A 23,128-nucleotide genomic window follows, 5' to 3' on the forward strand; every position below is an offset into this window, starting at 1 on the left:
AGCTTTGACGGTGAGAAACTGTCATGTTTTTTTTTCTTCTATGTCATTATTTTCTTTAGGGCATCTGAGATATTAAAATAAATATGATAATAAACATCTTTTGTTGCTACCTTATCTAGTGAAATCTGTTTAAAGTATGGTTAAATAGCTAGACAGACTAACATCAATTTATACATGTGTGTAGATACAAACACAAACATATATACTCAATACAGATGTATATATATACATGTGTGGATACATAGAATATAAACAACTAGAAGTATACTGCTCACAAAAATTAGGGGATATTTTATCGCTTTGTATTCATTTTTAAATATCTCCTAATTTTTGTGAGCAGTATATAACTTATAACATTTACATTCTTTTTTTTTTTTTTTACAGAGACAGAGAGTCAGAGAGAGGGATAGATAAGGACAAACAGTCAGGAACGGAGAGATGAGAAGCATCAATCATGAGTTTTTCATTGCAACACCTTAGTTTTTCATTGACTGCTTTCTCATATGTGCCTTGACCACAGGCCTTCAGCAAACCGAGTAACCCCTTGTTCGAACCAGTGACCTTGGGTCCAAGCTGATGAGCTTTGCTCAAACCAAATGAGCCCGCACTCAAGCTGGCAACCTTGGGGTCTCGAACCTGGGTCCTCCGCATCCCAGTCCAACGTTCTAACCACTGCGCCACTGCCTGGTCAGGCTCATAACATTTAAATTCTGCATCTCAAAACCAACTCCTCAGTCTGAAAACAGAGGTAGAGAGAGGGAACAGTCTCCATGCAATTCTATCCATCAAAAAAATAACTAATAAGAAGTTTTCTATAGTTTTTTATGTATTGGCAAAAGTAATAACTGGACTTAAAAAGTTCATCAGTGGACAAACCATATAGGAAACAATATTGATAAAAACAAACTCTATAATTTTAATAGCAAGATTAATCAAATATAAGTAGCAATATTTACTTTTTTTTTAAGCAAAAAAGAGAAAGGAACAGACAGGGAAAGAGATGAGAAGCATCAACTCATATCTGCGGCACTTTAGTTCTTCACTGATTGTTTCTCCTATGTGCCTTGATGGGGACAGGGGGAGCTCCAGCAGAGCCAGTGACCGCTTGCTCAAGCCAGCAACATTGGCTTCAAGCCTTCGACCTTTGGGCTCAAGCCTGCAACCGTGGGGTCATGTCTATGATCCCACACTCAATCTGGCGACCCCGTGCTTAAGCCGGTGACCCCACACTCAAGCAAGTGAGCCCACACTCAACCGGCAACCTCCAGGTTTTGAATCTGGAACCTCAGCATCCCAGGCCATGCTCTATCCACTGCGCCACCACCTGGTCAGGCATACATAGTAACATTTTAAAATATTAAAAAGGTTCCTTCAATTCACAATATTTTTCATACAACTCAATCATGGGGGGCAAAGGAAAGAAAACTCTGAGCCAAAAGGTGTATTTTTACAAAATGTATTTTCCTATTTGAAAACAAAGAGCTTTACTGCCACTCTCTTGGTAAATCAAATAATACCATCATAATACAAAGAAAAGAGATGGTTAAATTCTCACACCCCAGTGTAGGAAGTACAAGTCTGGTTTGTTTTGTTCTGTTTTCTTTTGAAGGACACATTAAAATAGCTGATACCAAGAGACAGAACAAGAGGGCTCATGCTCAAGCACAAGACAAGGAAATTCTTTCTCTGAAGCATTGCCAATTCCGACAAAAATCAAAGCAAAATGGAGTTTGTCCTTTAACATCTTCCCTAATGTGTTGGTGCTCAAGAAATTCCCCATAGCTCCCAACCCCAAGCAAAGCCTGCAAAGAAAAACGGACTGGAAATCTTGATAAATCCTACATCACTGTATCCTTAAGGAAAATAAACACCACAAGAAACGTATGGCAAATCTCCTCCCTTCTGTGACAGGTTAACAGCCTTCCATTATTCACTTGTATCATTCCCAAATAAAAAACTGAAATAAACAAAATTAAAAAATTATAACCTAGGCTACTTGCAGAAAAATCCACAGTGACTGGAACACACACACACACACACACACACACACACACACAGAGCTCCAGGGCAGAATTCTGTAATAAGGCCAAAGTTCTTCACTAAGGAAATTAATATGCTATTAATTCCAGCTGAATATTTCCCAGGAAAATTAAAAAGCAAAAACTAAACAATAAAGCATGGAATTACCTTGGCAAAATGCTAACCCCACATTTGCTAATGACATTCGAACTTCCTTCCAGATGAAAGTTCAAAGGACGTTAGCCCTCACCTGTAGCGGGCAGAAGAAGGGAGGTGGCCTTGGAAGTCTAGAGTGTTGCTTCCTTCTATTGTCCACCACTTCAGCCACGCCACTGGTCATAGTGCACAAGACTCGGCACAGGATGAAATTGTGGCCCTCTACTAATGCCTGACAGGGTAGAAGGGAACACCAATGGAGATCAGCCACAGGAGCATAGCAGTTACAACAGACCTAACATTCAACTCCACCTACAGCATACACATACCAATAACATCCTGTGCCAGTTTCATGTACCATTTCCACTGTCTAAATATACAGATTCCCTACAGCACAGCACATCTTCTCCGGGACACAAGCCCAAGCCAATGCTGGGGCAGGGGGGTTTCATACTCTGTAGGAGGAGAGATGGTACAGGACAACAAACTAGGGGATAAGAGAAATATGAAGCTTCAATCTGTATCTTTTATTTCGGTTTTCATTTTTTTAGACTTGTAATACACAAAATATATTACTACAGTATAACATATATGTAATATATATTTAAAATATTTATAGTGAAAATGTGTTCCCAAGTTTTTTGAAATGATACAACAAATTGGTTTAAAAAAAAATTTAGTGTACAGGAGGACTACTCCACCTACTAATGTGTGCCGAGAGTAATTACAAATATTGATCAACTTACGACCTATGCAACTTATGACCACTCGACTTTACAACCACAATCGCTAGCCACAACTGCTCCGCGTCTGGCAGCACAAGCGTTGCCCAGCTGGGTGTACGACAGTGCGGACCAGCTTCCGGCAGCACTACCATCTCCGTGTGCACCATTTCAACTGTTATCCCAGACTCGGTACAGCAATTTGTGTTTTGTGTCTTGGATATTTTTCATCAAACCCCTCCCAAGATGTCTACCAAGAGGAAATTGTCTTTGCAAATAGTAAACCAGTTGTACTGGTAATGCAATGGTTTACTTAAACCTGATGAATGTAAAAATAAGAAACAAAATGGTGTAGAGATGATACAAATGGCATAAAATGAACAAAAAAAATTATGATATAAAACAATAATGAAAGAAAATGATGATAAAATATGACTTAAAGATTTTTATAACATCATTTCACAGTACTGTACATATAGCCTACTCAACTTACGACCAAATTGTGTTACGACTGGTCTGTCGAAACCAATCGTGGTCGTAAGTCGAGCACTATCTGTAATGTCAAATATGGTTATCATCAGAATTCTCATCACCCTTGAGTATTCCATTCTGAAACTTGCAGAGTACTTGTACAAACATCATTGTATTTTGACTTAGCACAACCCTATGACATAGCAGGTAGATGGAGATGCAATCGAATTTTTTAACAACTAAAAACACCAAGTGGCCCTGGCTATTTGGCTCAGCGGTAGAGTGTTGGCCCAGGCGTGTGGAAGTCCTGGGTTCGATTCCCATCAGGGCACATAGGAGAAGCGACCATCTGCTTCTCCACCGTTCTCCCTTCTCTCTCCTTCTCTCTCTCTCTCTCTCTCTCTCTCTCCTCCTCTTCCTCCTCCTCCTCCTGCAGCCATGGTTCGAATGGTTCGAGCAAGTTGGCCCTGGGAGCTGAGGATGGCGCCATGGCCTCACCTCAAGCACTAAAAAAGTTTAGCAATGGAGCAGCAGCCCCAGATGGGCAGGGCATCACCCTGTAGGGGGCTTGCCGGATAGATCCTATCAGGGCACATGTGGTAGTCTATGTCTCAGCCTCCCCACCTCTCAATAATAAAATAAATAAAAAGAACACCAAGAATTGGAGAAGAACACTGACACTGACTGCTGCTCCAGGCCTCTTTCCCAGCCTGCTCCTCCAGGGCTTGACTTCATCTGCTGCAGATTTGTATCCTTGAGATAACAATCACCCCCCCCTTGAGGATCCCTCAGGTGGCAGAGAAAACCAACAAGATATGCTCTTTGTGAAATGACAGTTTGGGAGCAAGCTCTTCCCTCCTAGATTTTCACAACATCACCATTCGTCCAGCCAGGTTAAACATTGTGTAATTCTCTCACAAGAATGACAACTTAGGTAGAGAGAAAAATCAATGACCTCATAAAGAAAAACGCACACTCAGAATTCCACAGTTGGGACACATTTCTATTCAACACCTTAGTTTCAGGTCAATGCCATGGAAAGAGAAGATCTGTCTCATTCAATCCCCTCTTGTTTGTGTTTGAAAGGAAGACAAAGTTAAAGGACAAGAGGCAAGGAAGGATCTTTAAAGCTACCAAAAATTACTGAAAAACTGAAAACCTGCTCCACAATAAGAAAATAGGTTTATCTTTTAATGCCATGAATTGTTCTAAGGACTTCTATTTAAATGACCTGCCTTACTTGTTTTTTATTACCTATTAATTTTCTCCCAAATTCAGGATGATATTCAAATCCATTTAGCATCCAAGGTCATTTGCCCTTAATTGAAGCATTTCCAATCAAAACTTCTGATGTACCCTACTCCCATTGTAAAAGAAATTACAAAAACAAGTTTATCAAACCAAGTAGCCTTTCAACATGAGATTTATTATGCCCATGAAAGAATAAATGAAAGAATTTCCCCCCATAAACTCCACATACTCTTCTGTGCAAAAATGAACATTCAATATTTTTTGTTAATTTCATTGCAATAAATATGTCAAACTATCAAAATTAGGAATAAAGAAGCTACTTAAAAGTAACTCAAAGTTATTGTGCATCATATAAGCCTTACATCCTAATTCTTAAACAGCCATCCACATTGCACGTAGTCTTGAAAGGGGAGAGAACATCAATGTCCACAAGACACAGATTTCTTTCCATTGTCCTCTTTTCACAGACTGGTTTACTGACTGTGCCAAACACTGATCTCAGAGATTATGTTTCAAAAAATGGCCTTGTAACTGGCTCTCCAAAGTGATCCCTGGTGAGGTCTTTGACTTGCAATGGCTTCACTCACTGCTTCCATAAAGTAGGAATGTCAAAATGTCACAGCAGTCTGTAAGGCATTCCTGATCCTTCTTTCCATCAGCCAAGCACCAGGTGGGCCCACAGAACTTGCAGCTGACATGCAGATGCAATGTTTATCAAAGCCAGTAACAAATTCTGGGGGCTCTATTTTCCAAGTTCAAACCATCATCATGCACAAGATCCACAAATTTTTTTCTTTGTGTTGAATTCCTTCCATCAAACAGTAGATAACAACATTGTAAATATTTCCTGAACTTGGGGTCATTTAACCTGCCCTCTGGTTTTCAGCCCTTGTACCATAGGGTTATACAATGTTGCCATTTCACAATGTTAATGTGGGGAACTGAGATGACTAATTTTTTAGGGTCCCAGAATTCAGAATTAAAGAAGTTAGGGCCTAAGGAACATCCAGTCATCATTAAGAAGCACAGAAACATTAAAGTAAAAAATTCAGCTCTTCACTATTTATTTATGTTAATGATGCGATTGCTACATATTTCTACATAAATAGAAACGTTAAGAGGCTTCTCTTCTCCCGGAATGGGGGCGGTATGGGGTGGGGGGATCTTATACTAGTTGTTTAAGACCACCAATGTGGTCTTTGGAGAGGGCCCTGCCTTCTAAAGCATACAATTGGAAACAGCAACTGGTTGAAGGCCTAATTAGCATTAAACAGGCCCCAGGAACAAACAGCAAGATGAGGAGGGTCACTAAACTAAAGAGGAGGTCAAGCTACCCAGTCCCACAGGACAATGCCCAAGGTACCCACGCAGATTAGGGAAGCAGGTCAGGCATGTAGGGGATGAGCAGCAGCACTGAAACCTCCAGCCCTTCGCATTCCTCTCCTAAAAAGAATCAAGAGGGAACAAAAACAAAATCTGAAAACCAAATGGCCCGCTTCTTCAGTGCAGTGTGATTCCTAATTAGGACTCACTTCTGTCCTGTAGAAACAACAAATAAAAGGCAGCTAAGAACATCGCAGTGGCAACCAAGAAGAATGACAGAATACAATCAGTGTCTGTTCAGATGGGCAGTGGTTTTGCTCCCACAACAGCCCAGTGCTCCCATCACAAAGAGAAAATCTGTACAACCAACTGCCAATTTAATTTTTTTCCCCTCTGTTGGAAAAAAAAAATGATAAAGAACAAATTCCACACACTCTATTCAAATGTGACAAAGGACCCCTTTCTCAAAATGTAGTATAGGGCTGTTAGTTTTTTCCATTCTAGCAATAAAAGCCTTTCCTTCTGCAAATTACTGCAAGATCGCCGCAGAAGTCTGATCTGGACAAGTTGGAGAGATAGATTTTCAGCATTTGAAACCCTTCTACCTTTGATCTGATCATCACCATAATCCCCTGCCCTGTTTTGATTGCAGTGGAGGTCTTTCTGTTTTGTTTTTTAATCCTGCTTTTGTCCATATCCTCCAACTTGGGAAATTTTTCAGCTTCTCTGAATGACAAGAGACCTTGTATCAGCAATCAAGTTATTTAAGGTCAGAAAATATTTATAATAGCAAAGACAAAATTTTTCCAAGTTAACTCAAAAAAAAGAAGTTCATCAAACTCAAAATAAAATCTAACATTCATTATTCAAGCCCTACTTTCTAAAACAGAAATCTGCCCACAGATGAGAGACATAAACCCCTATGAAGAAACTTTTCCTCCAGCACCACAGCAATTAAGAGAAGCGAATGTTTGCAAACAGAAAGCCTATTAAGTCTACTTTAAGAAAAAACAAAACAAAAAACCTTCTTATATAAATACATTGAGAAATCAATATTTAAAAATCAAGATAGAACATTTAAATATGTAAGTAAATTTTATATCCTATTCATTCTTTAAGAGTTACCTCTGAGAACACAAATGCTTCTGTGCCACAAAACTGAAAATATTAGTTCAAATTTATCATGGAGGAAACAACACATTTTTATTCATCTTTCTAAGAGACTTTTTCAAAGCACCTTTCCTAATCTTTCGGAGTCATTCCATTTGATAGCGAAGGAGTGTGAGAACTAACTCTGCGAACTTCTCTTCTATAATACTAATAAGGCTCTTTATATATGCATATCACAAGGTATCAATCAGTACAGTACTTGGGATTTACAACCTGTATTTCATGATATCATGATATCTGCATAATACAAACATTCGATAAAGGAGGCGGTGATTGCTGTCATAAAAGTAGCTTTGAGTGTGATATTTAAGGGAAATTATCTCAAAGCCACCGACCCCCTATTTCTCATAAAAGGGAAAAAAGAAATGAAGTACCTCACTGCTCTTTGAAGCCAGAGAACACTATTATTCTTAGGTGTGAGAATAGTCAGTTATACTCATTTGATTGATAAAAATGAGAGTCTCATTCACTATAGGATTATCAAGGCACACAAGTAGCCATTTTGCATGAAATACTTAACATAAAAGTTTAAAAAGCAGATACTAGCAAAATGCTTATACAGCTGACCCTTGAACAACATAGGTTTGAATTGTGTGGGTCCACTTATAAGTGGGGGTTTTTTTCAATAAATACTATGAATGTATTTTCTCTTTCTTATCATTTTAACATTTTCTTTTTTTCTAATTTACATTATTGTTAAGAATTCAGTCTATAATACATATAACATATGTGCTAATCAACTGTTTATGTTACCAATGCACCTTCCTGTCAACAATAGGCTATTAGGTAACTTTCCGGGGAATCAAAAGGTATAAGCAGATTTTCAATTGCAAGGGGCTCCTGCCTGCACTATTCAATGGTTTACCCTATTGCGCCTTGCTCAACTCATTAACAATCTAAAGTGGGCATGGATATGCTAAGAGGCAAACAGAAAAGACTGAGTGGATAATTAGTAAAAATAACCTCTCCTGTAATTAAATATTTACAAATAAATGGTACAGAAAATAGTCTACAACCTCCATCTTTAAAGGAACAACCCTTACTGTGGAAGCAGAAATCTAATCAATGAGACCCCATTCATGGTAGAATTATGACATATAACATCATAACATGACTGTTTTGTTTAACTGCTCTGCTAAGTGATATTGCTACAAGATTCCATCTATGATCACATCTTTACTTTCTTGATCACAGTACAACCTCTACCTGCTAGTATATACTTTCTGAATAACAGAAATTAATTAAAAGCGTGTGCTGGTAGGTTTTCTAATGCCAGCTGTGCCCTGAATATCAATTTTCTAAATTATAACAAATATGTGTTACATATGAAAGGCTAATATGAAACGTTCTTATGTGCTATGTGTCATGAGTGACTGCATGAGAATAATGTACTTAATGGATCCTATTTGATATTTAACATCGTGTGCCAAAATCCTCCAGTATCTCACCGTTGGCAAGGTTACAGTAAGCCCATCAGTGGTTAGCCTTTGCCAAAGATTCCCACCTCAGCTCTTATCACTACCAACTTCATCATTCAGCTCTGTAACCATTTCAAATTTCCTAACACTTTCTCCCTTGCCACGAGGTTAGGTTTCTTTGTCTTTGCTCACAGATGCTCTGTCTGAAATGTCCTTCTCAGTCACACTATTTGATCAGAGAGCTACTCAGCCTTAAAATGTCAGGTTGTGCAAGAATTCCTAATTGGCTGACAACCACAATGAAGGGAACTCTCCAGTCTAGTACTTAGCTAGTCTTATTTCAAACTTCTTCAGAAGGAGAAGTTTACATTTGGATAGACCTAGAAGGCTCAACATTTAATAATGTACCCATCACCGCTCTCTAAGAAATGGCTGAAGGATAATGAAACATTTTAAGGTATCGTCTTTGCTCTCCAGCTATGTAGAATATTGTGGTAAGACTATACTGTACATAAAATAAGAAGGAGATAACAAACAAAAATGTAACCAAAAGCAAGAGACTGGAATAATAATAAAGACTTATATATATATTATTTTATAATTTATAAAATAATTTCCATGGATTACCAAATTGAATCCTTGTTTCTAGGTGAAGAAGTGATTTATATTATACCCAATTTACTGAAAGTAAAATTGAGTCCCAGGTTACACAATTCTTCCGACTTATGGACCTGGGACATTACTTGTAACTCATTATCACTGCACTTTCCCTTAACACAGTACACTCCCCAGAAAAAAATGGGCCTTGCTATAAATTTTGTACGAAAGGAGAAGTATTTAGAGAGGAAGAAAGGAGGAAAATAGCCAAGTGTTTCCAATGAAAAGTAATGGAAACATTAAGAGCATCGATAATTTAAGAGAGTGGTCCCCAACCCCTGGGCCGCAGACCGGTACCAGTCCGTGGGCCATTTGGTACCGGTCCACAGAGAAAGAATAAATAACTTACAATATTTCTCTTTTATTTATATTTAAGTCTGAATGATGTTTTATTTTTAAAAAATGACCAGATTCCCTCTGTTACATCCGTCTAAGACTCACTCTTGATGCTTGTCTCGATCACGTGATACATATATCCGTCCCACCCTAAAGGCCGGTCCATGAAAATAATATTTTCTGACATTAAACGGGTCCGTGGCCCAAAAAAAGTTGGGGACCACTGATTTAAGAGATGGTGAAGAGATATGCACGGAGCGAAACATTCAGCTGGGGAGTGGGAATGGATGCAATTTGTAGAGATGCAAATCCAAGGAGAGGCCTTGGGGATGAGATGTATTGTATATGAAAATTTGCAACTGGCAATCTGTGAGCAAGTCAACATCCGATTTAAAAAACCTAAAAAAGACATTTTACATAGTACTCTCCAGAACATTTTATTGAAATATCCTCAGTAGGATTCAATATAAGATTAACAGTTTAGCAGCTGAAGGAACTTGGACTTGGGTACATCCGAGAGGAACATTCTGAATCCTTTGTAAATATGGCCAAAAAACAAAACAAAAATATATGCATCCTCTGAAGATTTCTTTTAGAAAATACACAGTACAGAAAGAACTCAGTATTAGTATATTTCACTTTGATTCCTTTTGTTTCACTGCCTTGCTGTAAAACAGAAATATTTTAAACAGATTTATTAGACCTAATTAAATAAGCAACCAGGTAGTATGTTGAATGCTAAAAGTAGGAGAACCTCAAGTGTCCTTTTCCCAGGAAAATACAAGTTCATGTCTGTCGTTCTGTTGTGGTTATAAATAATGTCCCCTTTCACTCTCAAAAATATTCTAGCTTGGACAATGAATGATCGAGTCATTCTAGCTATAACATACCACTATGAACATAGCACTTTCTCAGTTACCAGCGATGTCATGTTACACCACCCCGAGGGGAGCCATTCACACTAAAATGTACGAATAAGGTGCCCCTAGAGTCGTGCGCCCAGAGGAACAGAGGACCATGAAGATCAAAGCACGCTGGCTGACTCCTACTTTCAAGGAAGTTTAAGGCATAGTCTTCAAAGCTTATTTAACACGACACACATTTGTCCAGCAGATTTCCGCGTCCAAATTAAATCCCTAGCAGGAAATGAACAGAAATGAAATGTGCAGGTGATGCCCAACCCAGCACACACCCAGAGTGGAAACAGGATGCTGTGCTCCCTCCCCCTGGGGTCCAGTTCCAGCGCCGGCCCATCTGGGAATGCCCAGGAAACATCAGGAAGGCGTTCACTGGCATTTTCTTTCTTTGTTCCATGCTAAGTGATGTTTAGCATATACATCTTAAAAAAGAAAAAAAGATCTAACTATAAAGGCACTATTGGAAAAGCTAACATGAAGAAGCCGAGACATTCCTAACATACATTAGCTAATATTAAAATTTATGTATGCATCACTGGAAATTCAATAAAAGCTGGTTCAATTCAATGGGCTACTCTGTACATATGCATGTCTGACTCCCTCGGTAAAACCAGAAATGGGATTTCATGCACGTACCGACAACCCCTTTCTAACTTCCCCTTGATTATGTTTCCTTCTTAAGAGGACACAATCCTCCTAAAGAACAAAAATCTATTAAGCCTTCCAGTAGAAACTGAAGAAATTAAAAGATGATCAGTGTTTGGTTGAAAAATCAAACCAAACCTTAAAGGAAAACAAGCTGAACATGGTCTCCTCCCATTAGATGCGACTTGGTCCGTTTCCATTCCCCGCCACAGCGCTATTGAAAATGGAAGGAATATGAGCATCATGACATATCAATGGGTTTTTATTGCCGCTGGAAACTCAGGCTGGCCTCAAGCTGAATATTTTTATTCTCCAGTAAAACCATTTTTCTTCTGAAGATTATGAAAACTTTTAGTGACCACTGTTAGTTACCTAGAATGCCATGTACTTCAGAAGGCCTACAGGCCGCAAGAGTCACTTTACATCCCTTCCACCTGGACCCCTCACCCATGCCTCCTGAGTATGGGAATCCCGCTTCTCTCTGTCTACCGAATGCAAGCTCTGCAAAATAGGGAGTCATTGCTTTGACTGTTTTCCTTGTGACCAAATCTTTTATTAGCAGCAAGATGAACCATAAAATAAAATCCTGTCTACTAATGGCACTTTGGTGTCAGTCTTACCAATGGCAAGATTCCTGAGCTATTTGAAAGCTAAATGGAAATCAATAGTTGGTCTGTGGCAGAAGCAACTTCTTCCCTGCTAGACGTTTCCTCTCATTCCTTTAGAGTCGATCAATCAGCTTGGGCAGAGGACATGAACACTCAAAGACCATTTTCCAGCCTCCCTGCTAGCTAGCTGTGCCCATAGGATGAAATTCCAGCAAATGGGACCCAGGAGAAGGGATAAGAGTAACTTCTAGGTCCTGCCCTTGAAGGAAAGTGGTGTTACAAACGTCCTCCTTCCTGGCACCACCCAGAATGAAGACTTAAGGCTGGAACGCATGGCGGCCACCAAAGGCTAGAGCTGAAAGCCTAGACTTGGGGATGTGGTTTGAGGAAAGCCCAGTCTCTATGGAGCTCGATCAGTCCGAGACAGGAATCTTTATGTGGGAGAAAAACAAACTTCTGTTTTATTGAGGCCGTTGATATTGTTTTGTTTTGTTTTTTAATAGCAGCATCAACCTATACATTGATGAATGAATCTATGTATTTCTTCTCTTCGTTTCTCTTCATCTTCATTTTAGATAAAATAGCAATAGGAAAAAGTTTAAAATATCCTGGATGAAAAAGGTATTTTTCCTAGGCATTAGCAGAGCAATTTTTCCATTTTAAAAAATATATTTACGTAGCTTATACTGCAACAGATTCCTCTCTTCATTCTGGCACAGAAAAACCTTCCTTAAAGTCCTAAAAGGGGACAACTGCTTTAAGAAAATGGAGAGTGGGGAGAAGGCTTACAGGAGCTACTTAAGATTAAAGCATTAATATCCTGGCTAAAGAAATATCCCTCTTCATTTTGTTATAGATAAATTACATGCTAGATAAATTTTCTTTAGTCCTCGAGACATAAACTACTAACCTAGGAAACTCCAACAGTCTGAACAATATTAATTATTTACCACAAATCAACCGATATTTTGTCACAAACTGCAATACAATCAAAAGAACATTAGGTTGAACAGTCACAAATCACTGTCACGCTTACGACTGTATATAATTCAAAACAAGACTCTAAAACTGCCAAAAAGACATAGAAGCTGGCAGTCCCTGGTGACAACCAATAACTAACTCAGGAATCACTGCAAGGAGAAAGTTTAGGTGCAGCAAAGCAACATTTAACACTTGAACTCAATAATGCCATCTAAAAAAAGTGGCATGTAAATTATATTTAAAAAAAACTACGAAATAGCAAACCACATTTAAAAACAAAGAACAGCCTCTTTCAAATCTTTGTCAAAAAAAGATACAAGAACAATTTTCTAAAGGAATTAGTAATTATTCTGACTCTTTCTTTTATCCCTAGGAAAGAGATGTCTCTGTCTCACCCAACACTGGCTTCCAGTTTATATCTCAACAGCTGAATAATTCCACAGATCATTTATGAAAACAAGGGGCCAGTATAGAATTTGAATAGTTGTAAATTTCTAGAATTTCTTGGGAAATTAGTATTGTTTGGCTAAACTTTTGAGAGTGAGGGTGTGGAGGGGGAAATTAAATGTATTGGGAATAGGAGGAAAAGAGAGAAAATAGTTAACTATTCACTGTACACCTTAACAGAAGTCAGAATTTTTCTACCCCCTACAACGATGCAAACTACTTCCTACATCTACCATCAGTAGACAGGACTTTCTGCAATGACAGAAATGTTCTGCATGTGACAGCCACTAGTCAAGACAGCTTACCAGCTCTGGAAATGTGGCTAGTGCAAGTGAGGACTGGATTCCTTATGTTAGTTTAATTAATTTTAATTGTCAACATGTGGCTAGCAGCAATCATACTGGATACACAGATCTAGATGGTGCCCCACTGCCACCACCTGTTGGGTCTCTTCTCTGATGCTGTCTCCTCTATAAAACATCTCCAGATCCTACTACCTAGAAGTGAGACCTCTTTTCTCTGGTATGCCACAGCAATTTACACACAGAGAAGCTGCATGGGGGTTAGATCAGCATATAAGGTAACACTAACAATTTAGTTCAATCAAAATCAGGTCTGAATATGATCTTATAAAGATAATTAGTAATTCCTAAGTTGGGTCTAGCAAACTTTTTTCCCCAAGATGGACACAAATTCCTGTTGATTCAATTAAACAGCAAATGCAGCAGCAGAGTTGGGCATGATGTCAGAAAAATTCACATCTAACTAGCCAATGGACAGCAGGAGAAAAAAAGGCACAAGGCAAATGAGCCCAATAGTGAGAACAGGAGATTCCCTCGCAGCCATATCACATTCGGTCTGATGAAAACATAGGTGCAGCAGAGGTGGAACCCAGGCAATAGCATCTCTTTTGCTTTCCTTCTGTACTGGACCCCCTTTCTCAACTTACCTACCTCTCTTCCTTAACTACAGACTTCCTTTCCAACCGCCCTGTCTTCTACAACCATCCTAGAGATTTCAATTCATGTAAATTAAATGCAAAGTATGAAAGAATTCCACTTAGTAGCACTTAGCACTCTCTGTTATTGTTCATTAGTTATTTATGCCTAACCTCTCTGTCCTACTCAATTATTTATCTTTGTCTTACAAAATGCCAATATAATGTGTATTGTCAAATGCAAAAACATTGCATTTAAGATACACCATTTTTTTTCTTTATAATAAGATTTACTATGAAAACAAGGGTACAAACTCAAAAGTCCTCAGTGACCAAAAAGGTTTACAATCAACCAATCAGTAAATAAAGGTACTCTGTCTAGTGTGACGTCCATTACTCTGTTCTTCCGGCTGATGCAACACGGTGGCATGAGGCTAGGATCGCCAGCTCTTTCAAGTTTTCAAGGGAAGCCAGAAACTCAGCTTTTTATTTGAAACCCAATCTATAAATGTGTAACTTACTCAATTAAAATGAAAATAAAAGATATTGAATGTATCAAGCAAATGTCTTCCGGCAAGATCCTGCAGAAGAATTTCTGATCTCTGCTCTAAAGGCTAAGCGCTCTAGGCACTTCTTACATTTAACCATCCTTTACTGTACACCCAGCTAGGAATACTTTGGTGAACAAGAGATTTAGGACACTTGCTCTGGAACAACTTATATTTTGATTGACAGAAAATAAAAACAAAACAAATTAATAAAGTAATTTTAGATAGTCATAATGGTGCATCTAAAGTAAGCAGAGTGATTAAAGAGAGATGAGCTATTCAGATTAAGGGCTTAGAGCAAATCAATGTCACCCTTCGTTTTTCTTACCCACACACACACAAAAAAAATGACTTCAAGGGAAGGATCAGTGGTGGCTATTTCAAAGGTCAGTGGTTGTTCTTTATTGACCTTGCTTTGAGGATTAGCCTATCGTCTTTGTAGGTTAGACTTTATAGAACATTATTGAATCTTCAAACAGAACTGCTAAATTAAACTAGAGAACTCTTTTCTTCCAACATTCTGTAATAAAATGAAATGAATCTGAAAATCTGAAACCCTAAATGTCTCAGATAAACAATTAGCCAAGAGCTACTAGAAGCAAAATAATTAATCAAATGCATAGCTTTAAGAAATTTCATTGCCTAATCAAATGCATAGCTTTAAGAAGTTTCATTGCCTAATCGTTGACTACAGTTATATTAAATGGGATACTAAATTTCACATTGGTAAGTATTATTTCCTATGCAAATTCAAGAAAAAGTCACAATTTGACTTGCAGTTGGGCATTTTATTAAGGGCTTAATAAAAAATTACTCAAGGATACTTAAATTCTAGTAAGGTTCACATCCACACACAAAATTAAAGTCTAGTAGTAGAATTTTATGCTCTGGGTAACATACAGTGTGTCCGTAAAGTCATGGTGCACTTATGAATGGTCACAGGAAAGCAACAAAAGACGATAGAAATGTGAAATCTGTACCAAATAAAACGAAAACCCTCCCAGTTTCTGTAGGATGATGTGGCATCTGCGCATGCACAGATGATGATGTAACACCGTGTATAAAGCGGAGCGGCCCACGGCCATGACAATCGAGATGTGGAAGGTACAGAGGAAAGTTCAGTGTGTTCTGTGGCTCACTAAATTCGAATCCGTGACCAAAGTGCAACATGAATATCAGCGCGTTTATAATGAAGCGCCACCACATAGAAATAACATTACTTGGTGGGATAAGCAGTTGAAGGAAACCGGCAGTTTGGTGGAGAAACCCCGTTCTGGTAGGCCATCAGTCAGTGACGAGTCTGTAGAGGCTATACGGGATAGCTACCTAAGGAGCCCTAAAAAATCTGTGCATGAGCCCACATTGAACTGCACTGAATAGGTATGAAACTGGGAGAGTTTTCCTTTTATTTGGTGCAGATTTCACATTTCTATCATCTTTTGTTGCTTTCCTGTGATGGGTCAAAAGTGCACCATGACTTTATGGACACACTGTATACACTTTATGTAGATATATAAAAAGTCAAAATACAGGCATCTTAGCTCTTCAGGTTTTTAGAGAACTATATTAAAAGAAAACAAAACTCAGCCATGAAAAAGAAGTGTTTTTTTTTTTCTTTTTCCAAGCAAGAGGAAGGGAGATAGAGAGACAGACTCCCACATGCGCCCTAACCAGGATTTACCCGGCGAACCCTATCTGGGGCCAATGCTCTGCCCATCTGGGGTCATGGCTGCAACTGAGCTATTTTTAGCACCTGAGTTGGAGACTCTAAAGAGCCACTCTCAGTGCCCAAGGCCGATGCGCTCAAACTAGTAGTGCCACGGCTGCAGGAGTGGAAGAGAGAGAGAGAGAGAGAACACAGGAGAAGAGGGAGGGATGGAGAAGCAGATGGTTGCTTCTCCTGCATGCCCTGACTGAGAATTAAAACTAAGACATCCACATGTTGGGCCAATTATCTTCCACTGAGCCAAAGGGCCAGGGCCAAGAAGTGTTTCTTATACTACTTCTCACTTTTATGCTACTGTAACATATAGGGAAGCTGATGGTAACTTCTAGGTCACTGTCATAATTTTTCAGTAGCTGTACTTAACCTCTGCATTTCACATTGTTATTAGCATAATACTACCAGACTCTGAAAACCCCTCCACTTGAACTGAGAGAAAAAGAGAACCATTGGACAGTGGCCTGCAGACTGCGGTGAGCAGGGGTGGCCCAGGCCCACGTTGGCACTCTTTGGGATCTACCTGCTTGCATGATTGTATATTTTGGTATGTTCTCTATGCCGCACAGCAGTTAGGCCAACTTGGCCCTTGAAAGAGAAAGTCTCTGATTGCCCACGCTGCCTATGGCTGGATGTGGAAGTCTTGTTAAGGGAAAAGGTATTAGCATTCCCAATTGTCACAATCTATACCACATTCAAAACAGCTTGAGCAGAGAGTAACCGCCCTCCGATCCTTATACTCTCTTCTGTTTGGTTCTGATCCTAGATACATGCACATAAAAACTATATCCCCCAGAACCTCAATTATAATAACCAATAAATATGCAACTATAGAAAACTCTGCACCAACACTAAAAACTAAGGAAGCACACCTATCAAGATGCCGGAAATTAAGGAATTTACTGGATAGGCTGTGCATGTAACTTAATTAAAAAGACATTACGGGCCTAAAAAACTGGCCACACGACCAGAAAATTACACAGTACTTTAGGAAGTAAACAAAACGTGCTTGGCAGAATTCCACTAACGCAGTTTAGTTTGCAGGGTTGGGAACTGGAAGTGTGGACAGGCCATGGGAGAAGGGGTACATGCTATTGCGCGTAATTCGGAGCAGCTGTGCTGGAAGGCCCACACAGCGTCCACAACATACAGAAAACAACTGTGCTGGGTCTCTGCCTTCTATAAAAGCTGAAATACCAGAAAAGAGGTTAGACACAGCCATAGCGCAAAGCTGGCGCAGAGCTTCAAGCCAAAGCACTAAGTTCAGTGTGAATTCCGGCACTGCAGGTACATCAAGTCGCAGGGGAAGACAGCAGACACACACTATTCTGCTGGACATTGTAAAGCCCCATCCCCCTCTCTGCTTCCCTGTTCACTTCGAGAAGCTTCAGCCTGTGCAGGTAATTTTTATAAACTTGCACTTCTGCACAAGTTCTGTGAGAAGAACCCTCATGATAATCCCGCAAGATAGGGAGACAAACTTTAGTTTGAACAGCCCTCTTCATTTGCAAAGACAACTGTAGCAAAAACAGTACTATATATGAAATAATTTAAAGGCAAACAATAACATGAAGAAAATCTCATTTTGAAACATTAAACTTACCATCGTATTCTCAGAACCTGAGAAAATGTGGCCTCTACGAAACAAGAGATCTAAGAATAGAATGAGGTTTTGTAAAGAACAAGGAAGGAGAAGCCGAGGAAGGCGCACCACTTAATGCATGTTGTCTTTACGTACAAATGGGGAAGGGCCCTTGCGTATCTGCCATGGTTTTCTGTTTTCAGTCATGAATGAATGTGTCAGCGTTTGTATGTATGCTCTTCTTTGTGGTTTATAAGTTCTCTGTCTTGATAATTTTAGGAGCTTTATAAAAAAAATTCTTACACTTCAAAGCTGAGCTAAAATATAGTCAGACTTGGGTCAGTTGTTATTACTGTTGCCTGGTACTGAATATACCTCAGTACCGAATCCTGGTCTTGGAGTGCTGATGTTTTTTATCTGCTGGTGGAAGTTCCTTCCCCACTAATGTTTTCTTTCTTTTTTCATTTTTATGTCCCTTGTACGGTTACCTGTAGATTGATCTGTTCTTTCTACTCCACACCCAGCTTTTCTTTCTTCCTCTTCTGAGTTTTCCTTGTCTTTTCCTTGAGATGGATGGAGGAAGTTTGCTCTCTATTGATTGATTCTACAGTTTATGTCTTCCCACGAGGGTTTATATCCAGCTATTGAATTTTCAGTTTTGGTAAGCTATTTCCTATAAAAACCCAGCTACTTTTAATTAAAGATAAATAAATAAAAGAACTCAATAAAGGGGCAAAGAGTATGACAAAGCTTTTTCAAGTTATAAGAAAATACTATTCACCATTTTATCCAAATAAACCTTACACACTCAAAGACATAAATTACTGTCCAGATAAAAAAAAGAATGTTTGAAGAAGAAAAATAAAACTGAACAGATGAAGCGCCACAAAAGCAATAAAAAGTTGTCAATGAAATACCTTCTGAAGAGAATTAGGCCAATATGATTACATAGATAAAGTCCTACAAATGCAAGGGAAAGATAGTCATGTCAAATAAAATGTTTCAGAGAATATAAAAGCATCTCAAATAATTTTATGATGCTAGCATAACTCTGATAAATACAGCTTAAAGAAAGAAAACCACAGCCCAATGTCACTCATGAAAACAAGTACAAAAATAAACGATTAGCAAATATGCTCTAGCAATCTATTAATATATCAGCCTGTACTTATGTTAGCTTTTTTAGCAGGTATAATATTCATTTAGTTACAGCAGAATGATTAGTGTAATTCTTCATATCAATATGTGAAGGCAGAAAGACAAATAGGTAACACTGTGCATGTGTGTGTGCGCGTATGTGTGTGTAAATGATAAAAGTCATCTGTTAAAGACAGAAGAGTAAAAACATGTATTTCCATTGCTCTGTCACAAAATCCTAGTGAAACATGAAAATTAATAAAGGGAAACCTCATTGAAAATAATGTTAGGAGGACAGGAGGGGGAGCCCTCCCACACTACCACTGAATATCGGTTACAGACACCAACAGGAAGAACTGCCAATTAAGGAGCTCAACAGGAAGAATTTTCAATTAAGAACAGGAAAGTACGCATCTTGCAAGTCATACTATGTACTTGACTAGTCCGGAAGGAGGAAGGAAGATTCTTTCCTTGCCCAGCAGCTCAGCCAGTATGAAATCATCACCACCCTGAACTATCACTTTCCTTCAGTAGACTTGCATTCAAAACAACCCTTCTCAACTGCCTCCTTTTCCTCTATAAAGTTCCACTCCTTTGCTTGTAGCACTTGGCCTACAGTTTTTAATTATAGCATGTTTGTCCTGAATTGCAATTCTTTGCTATTCTGAATAAATTCATTCTGGCAGAAAAAATAAATAAAAATAACAGTTGGGGGTTTCTTTTTGTTGTTTTTTTTAAGGGCAACAAATGTCAGTGGAGGGATTTTTCTTAAAGGGCATAAATGCTCAAGGACACTTTGTTGAAAGACTATATTACATTTTTCCCATAGAGTCCACATCTTTTTGTATCACAGTATTTAATCATGCACTAAATAAATATATACTGGGATTTAGTCTGTGTCAGCCAGTGTGTTAGGTATTCTTAACGCCTCTCCTTCCTCCAGGTAGGTGACTAGCTCCCCAAATCAAGTACCCTGTCGTCATACTCACCTTTTCCTCATTCCAGTCAGATCCCTGGGACTCAAAAAAGTTTTGTCAAAAACAAACAAACAAACAAAAAAAGAATGAAGGAAAAGGAAGAAAGAATCTATTAAAAGAGAACACTCAAAAAAAGGATAGATGATCAAACAAGATTTTTAATTGAAAACAAAAAACGTTCAAGAACTCAGTAGGTCTCAGCATTCTTAAGCTCACACAATCCAAGGGTTCCTGAGGGTGACACTGACTTGGGAGGCACACTGGCACTGTGAGCCAAGGGAAACCAGCCTCAGGCCATGGCCCCGGCACTGCCGGCCCAGAACTTCACACAGCTTTGCAGTGACAAGCCTCGTGCTGCTATGGATCACAAGGGCTTAGAAGTTTCTCTGTGTCTGCGTTTTCAATGCTGTCGCAGAAAATGCTTCCAGCCTTGTACCTATTTTCAACATCAGAGGGCTGAGCACGCATCCACTTTAACTGGCCCCCTCCTTCTGCCTTCACTGCACATTTCCTAGAACATCATAAAAAATGTGTGTGTCCTCTTATCTGTGACTGCATAATACTCCCACACTCCTGGGAAGAATCCTACTATGCCTCCCCTAGCTTCCTCCTTTCACCCACTCATCAATCACACTGAAGAAGGCGTTGCTGACTCAGGGCCTCTCCGCCTGTGATCATCTTTCCCTCCGCCCAGAAGACTGGACCACATATGCCCGGTGATGATCACTGGGTATACTGTTTCAACCTAGTTCCTACACTTCATTTCCTCCTTCTTAGAGGAACCACAAGGAACAGCCAAGGGTTTTGCTGCCATCTGCCCTTCCACAGTTGCATTTTTCAGCCTACTTCTTTATAAAGATAATTATTCTAAATCTAGCCTCATGAAGAGGTTAGATATGGCAAAGAGTCCTTGACTATTCAGACGATTGTCCCCTCTTGCACCATGTCAATTTCCTTGACCAAGTAGCCCATCAACACTGTAGGCAGTACTAGTCTAGTCTTACATTCTAGAAATTCTGGACTTGTTCATTCTTCTTCATCCCTTATGTTCAGTCTCTCGAGCCTTATCAAAGGACAGAATGCCTTCATCAACAGGGAGGGGAGAAAAGGTTGAGAGGCCACAGCACTCTTCTAAGAAAGAGCAAGCAGTAGTTGGGGCTAGGTTGGCATTATGTATGTGGTGAAGACCAAAACATTGCTGGGTTAGAAAAGCTCTGCAGAACTGCACAAGCATTTGGGACACAGAGGATGAGTGAGGTAAACAGAAAAGAGAAGATGCCCAGCAACGTGGCAGAAGGCCAGGACCTGAGTAGACAGAAGAAAAATGCAATCAATGAACATTTCTTAGAGCAGCCATCACTGAGAGACTTTTTAAAAGCTGAGAAGGCTAAGGTTCCATTTTAAGCTGTGAACTGTGTTACACAGTAAACGCTTCGATTATATCAAACCTTCATTCAAGTCTGGGGACAGAGCACTAACTAACATCAGCGGGGCTCTGGAAAACAAAGAGGTCACTTCAGCCAAGCAGGAGATACAATGTGTAACAGATTCATACCGCAACAAAGAAAAACCTTAGGAGTCGGCAGTGGTAAGAAAAATTGACAGGCTTCTATGAACCCTACACATAGTAAGGTCACAGGGAATTGCAACATATGTGGGACAGGAAGTCAGGCTAATACTTATTTGAATCTCTTGAGGACTGGAGATGGTCATGGCTTGGGCTTCATGTGCCTCCCTGAGGACCCATGTCCATTCCAAACAACACCATACTTGTCCCAACCCTCCTTGCTCTGCTCTCTCTGCTACCTGATCAGGTGCACACACCTCATTAATAAGTCGTGAACCATTAACTAAGCATCAAGATGTGCTAGACAAGATCCGTCTATCACTACCATCTCCTCTAGCATTTAGTCTAATGAAAAATATGCTCCATTCTGTCAGAGAGGAGAAAATGAAGACTACAAGAAGTTAACAACCTTGATCAATATCACACTCCTGAGTGGCAAGGATAAAAACTGAGTTCACTCGCCTGGCACAAAACCCCACGCTCCTCACTGTTCACTCTACTGCATCCTCAAGCTAAAGGTCTCTTCCTTTTCTTTTTAAAAATATTTTATTTATAGATTTTTTAGAGACATGAGAGGGAGAGAGAAGTGGGGAACGAGGAGCAGGAACCATCACCTTCAGCTCATATATGCTTCTTGCAAGTGCCTTGATCAGGCAAGCCCAGAGTTTTAAATCAGAGACCTCAGCATTCCAGGTCAACACTTTATCCACTGCACCACCACAGATCAGGCAAAATGGACCCTTTCTATAGGTGAATGCTTTTTTTTTTTTTTTTTTTACAGAGGCAGAGATAGGGACAGACAGACAGGAACAGAGAGAGATGAGAAGCATCAATCATTAGTTTTTCATTGCGCATTGCGACTTCTTAGTTGTTCATTAATTGCTTTCTCATATGTGCCTTGACTGCGGGCCTTCAGCAGACCAAGCAACCCTTCGCTGGAGCCAGCAACCTTGGGTCCAAGCTGGTGAGCTTTTTGCTCAAGCCAGATGAGCCCGTGCTCAAGCTGGCGACCTCGGGGTCTCGAACCTGGGTCCTTCCGCATCCCAGTCCGACGCTCTATCCGCTGTGCTACCACCTGGTCAGGCGAATGCTTAGCTTTTAACTGGCAATCGGCCATTGAAGACTCTCCAAAGAAACCTTGGACATAGTGAGAGCTAACATCCCATAAGATGATTTTAGTCAATGACTTAATATTTTCCTAAAGCTAAGAAAATAGAGTCACTAAATGAAAATCTAAGAGTATTTATGCTTTGATCTGGATTTTATACCAGCTATACCGAGAAATATACTGTATAGCCAAAGGACTACCAGAAATTTTGCTGGGAAGATGCTACAAATAACTGTATAGAGATTCATCTAAATGAGACTCCTCAAAAATGCTGACTACACATTTTAAAATAAAAATTTAAAAACAAGCTATTTATTTTCTTTATATAAAATATTTACTTCCTAAATTTACTTGGTTGGTTTCTATTTTTAACCCTGAGATATCACTTCAGACAGAAGAGTATGATTTAAATAAGGAAAAAAATTAAAAAT

At 39.3% G+C, this 23,128-nt stretch overlaps 1 protein-coding gene across 2 annotated transcripts in view; it reads right to left on the bottom strand.

The window, feature by feature from the left end:
- Positions 1-23,128, bottom strand: part of TMTC2 (transmembrane O-mannosyltransferase targeting cadherins 2) — a 420,661-nt gene that overhangs the window by 326,303 nt on the left and 71,230 nt on the right. Inside the window, exon 1 of one of the 2 annotated variants that reach the window (XM_066257561.1) lies at positions 2,270-2,343. The exons of the other annotated variant lie outside the window; for it this stretch is intronic. The gene's annotated coding sequence lies outside the window, so the exon portion shown is untranslated. Of the gene's footprint in view, positions 1-2,269; positions 2,344-23,128 lie in introns of those variants that run through there. 2 annotated transcript variants of the gene reach the window in all.

Source organism: Saccopteryx bilineata, chromosome 2, assembly GCF_036850765.1.
Source record: "Saccopteryx bilineata isolate mSacBil1 chromosome 2, mSacBil1_pri_phased_curated, whole genome shotgun sequence".
In the NCBI taxonomy this organism is placed as follows: Eukaryota; Metazoa; Chordata; class Mammalia; order Chiroptera; family Emballonuridae; genus Saccopteryx; species Saccopteryx bilineata.